This window comes from Primulina huaijiensis, chromosome 4, assembly GCF_012295235.1.
Source record: "Primulina huaijiensis isolate GDHJ02 chromosome 4, ASM1229523v2, whole genome shotgun sequence".
Lineage (NCBI taxonomy): Eukaryota > Viridiplantae > Streptophyta > Magnoliopsida > Lamiales > Gesneriaceae > Primulina > Primulina huaijiensis.
In genome coordinates, this window is record NC_133309.1 from 6,289,905 (window position 1) to 6,293,741 (window position 3,837).

General features: G+C 40.9%; 1 non-coding gene across 1 annotated transcript; it reads left to right on the forward strand.

Moving 5' to 3' along the window:
* Positions 1-1,345: 1,345 nt before the first annotated feature.
* Positions 1,346-1,501, forward strand: LOC140976017 (5.8S ribosomal RNA). Its single transcript, XR_012175145.1, has one exon. It is a non-coding gene; the product is annotated as a 5.8S ribosomal RNA (ribosomal RNA).
* Positions 1,502-3,837: the final 2,336 nt, after the last annotated feature.

The window sequence follows — 3,837 nt, forward strand, 5'->3', positions numbered from 1 at the left end:
GCCGGCGATGCGCTCCTAGCCTTAACTGGCCAGGTCGTGCCTTCGTCGCTGTTACTTTGAAGAAATTAGAGTGCTCAAAGCAAGCCTGCACTCTGGATACATTAGCATTGGATAACATTATAGGATTTAGGTCATATTACGTTGGCCTTCGGGATCGGAGTAATGATTAACAGGGACGGTCGGGGGCATTCGTATTTCATAGTCAGAGGTGAAATTCTTGGAATTATGAAAGACGAGCAACTGCGAAAGCATTTGCCAAGGATATTTTCATTAATCAAGAACGAAAGTTGGGGGCTCAAAGACGATCAGATACCGTCGTAGTCTCAACCATAAAAGATGCCGACCAGGGATCGGCGGATGTTGCTTTTAGGACTCCGCCGACACCTTATGAGAAATCAAAGTCTTTGGGTTTCGGGGGGAGTATGGTCGGAAGACTGAAACTTAAAGGAATTGACGGAAGGGCACCACCAGGAGTGGAGCCTGCGGGTTAATTTGACTCAACACGGGGAAACTTACCAGGTCCAGACGTAGTAAGGATTGACAGACTGAGTGCTCTTTCTTGATTCTTTGGGTGGTGGTGCATGGCAGTTCTTAGTTGGTGGAGTGATTTGTCTAGTTAATTCCATTAACGAACGAGACCTCAGCCTGCTAACTAGCTATGCGGAGGTACACCTTCGCGGCCAGCTTCTTAGAGGGACTACGGCCTCTCAGTTCGCGGAAGTTTGAGGCAATAACAGGTCTGTGATGGCCTTAGATGTTATGGGCCGCACGCGCGCAACACTGATGTATTCAACGAGTCTATAGCCTTGGCCGACGGGTCTTGGTAATCTTTGAAATTTCATCGTGATGGGGATAGATCATTGCAATTGTTGGTCTTCAACGAGGAACTCCTAGTAAGCGCGAGTCATCAGATCGCGTTGACTACGTCCCTGCCCTTTCTACACACCCGCCATCGCTCCTACAGATTCAATGGTCCGGTGAAGTGTTCGGATGGCTTCGACGTGGGCGGTTCGCTGCCCACGACGTGGCGAGAAGTCCACTGAACCTTATCATTTAGAGGAAGGAGAAGTCGTAACAAGGTTTCCGTAGGTGAACCTGTGGAAGGATCATTGTCGAAACCTGCAAAGTGGACCCGTGAACATGTTTAAAATACGCTTGCGTTCCCGACGTTGGATGCTTATGTGCCCCACGCCGCGACCAGAACCCTAAGTGGCTCAAGTCTCTTGGGCGTGCTAAACTCCGGGCGCAAAAAGCGCCAAGGAAAAGCATACCGAGCACCTCACCATCCTGGTGCTGTTCGCAGTACCCAGGATGTGATGAGGCGCGTATATTGAATAGATATAAAGACTCTCGGCAACGGATATCTCAGCTCTCGCATCGATGAAGAACGTAGAAAAATGCGATACTTGGTGTGAATTGCAGAATCCCGTGAACCATCAAGTCTTTGAACGCAAGTTGCGCCCGATGCCTTCAGGCTGAGGGCACGTCTGTTTGGGCGTCATGCATCTCGTCAACGCCTCCCACGTCGTCTTCTTCCCCACTCAAAGGCATCGGGGACGATGCGTACGGAGGAGGGTGGGATATTGGCCTCCCGTTATCCTGGCGTGTAGCGGCTAGCCCAAACAATTATTTACCCAAAAATCAATTCCTATAACTAATCTTACCTTTCGTCAAACTTAAAATCTCAATTTATACATTTCTATACTCCCAAAGTCGTTGCAAATCCTCGAATCATTATTACTTATGATTAATTCTCAAAAATTAATTCAACTAGTAACCACGAATCATAAATATTTTCTTAGAAAATCTACGTGTCCCAAAGAAATTTATAATATTCATGATTAAGTTATGGCCCAAAAAGTAGAATGTCAATACTAAAACCCAAAAATCAACATAGTACAATTCCACCACGAAGCCAACATGCGTTGAAATCAAATAATTTCTTATTTCATCTCGTATCACGTATAAAAATTCTAGAGCATATAAATCATATATCCTAATAAAGCAATTAAGCATGTGACGTAAACATATAATTCATTTAATTATGCAAGTAACATCATAAAATCATATAAAACATGTAAACTTACAAGTTTGAGGCTTGACGACTGAGCTTCCCGACACTGATGGTGGCACAACCCTTTACAGGACCTTTGCACTGATACCAACTGAAACGCCTCAGATTTGACGACTGTCCTCACTGTACCAAGACGAGTCTTTCCAGCGTGCTTATGTGCTCACTCACATGCACCCAAGGAAATTTCTCAGGAGGTCACTCATCCAAGAATTGCCCCAAGTCAAGCACGCTTAACTTTGGAGTTTTTATGTGATGAGCTACCGAAAAGAAGATGCATCTTATTAGTATGAGTAGTACATATCAAATCTTTTAAGCCCTCTTCAACCGTACAGTCCACTAATTTTTCTTAAAAAGTACAGGAAATTATTGTTTTCCCAATGATTCGGCCGATACACACTATACCTATACATATATTTTTTAAAATACTTTGCACCATTTAAAAATAAAACATACCAACTATATTTGAAAATTCAAAAGAATTTAATTCAAAACGTAAAATCTTATATCGTCACCAAACCTAAACTATCAATATTTCAAAAATTTATTAATACTAACATCCTCTCAAAAACCACTCAAAATCATCATAAAAATAGTAAGATCAACCATTAAGTCTCTCAACCATTAAATAGTAAGATCAACCATAAAAATAGCAGAAAACTAGCGCTGGTCCTCGAGTTATGTGTACCTCCAGTCCAGTAAGATCAACCATTAAGTCTCTCAACATTAATATTATCATGCTCACCTGCATCGATCACATTTAGTGAGTCTATTGACTCAGCAAATCATAACCATAATAACGAGTAATATATATACAATCACATGCAACAGTGAAAATACTTTTAATTAACATAACATTTCATGAACATGCATAAATATAAACATTTTTCTTTTATTATAAACATATTCCATATCATCATATACGTAAACTTTTTCCTTTTCGTTGAATTCAGATCGTTAATTGTGACTTTCGTATTAGCTGATGGTCGATGGATCCATCTATGTGTAACCACAGTACTGGGCGGCGAGGATATCTGCGACACTCTCACCCGTCAACTGAGCCTTGGCCTTACATATCATCTTATCATCGTGTCATCATATTAGTCATAATTGCTTCACTTACTTCAACATTTCATATTTTTATCACTTCATAAAATTCATGTATATAATAATAATTTTTGTTTTAAACCAAGCATGCAACGTATCTTTTACCGTTAACGTTTCATCATAAAATCCATAAACGTTTTAAACCATCATATTAACATATTTTACAGCATTCAGGGTACTGCCATGACGTATACTATATTTTAGGTGTAAAATGACCGTTTTACCCCTAGACGTAAAATTTCACGATTTTGACTATTTCTTACTTTCGTTGACACTAGACCATCCCAATTAATTATTTAAGCTTAAATAAATTTTCTGATATTCTTATTCAGCTTAAATTCAAGGCTTTTTATTTATTTCGTAATTATTATTTTGTAGTGCGTTTTAATCCCGAATTAATTTCAAACTTTATTATTAAATTCTCAAATTTTAAACATATCCCTTCAAGAACACTATTGAGCCATGTTTCATTTCTTTCGAGCTGAGCCTGAGCCACCCCGAGCCAAGCCATACCCAGACCACCTATGGACCCTAGTGACCCCTCGAACCAGCCCCTAACCCGCTACAATCCTCCTTCTCGTAAACAGAAGCTGCGCGAGTCCTTCATAATGCGCCCAGGCCACCACCCGAGCCCTCACCCCTTGGACCAACCCTGGACC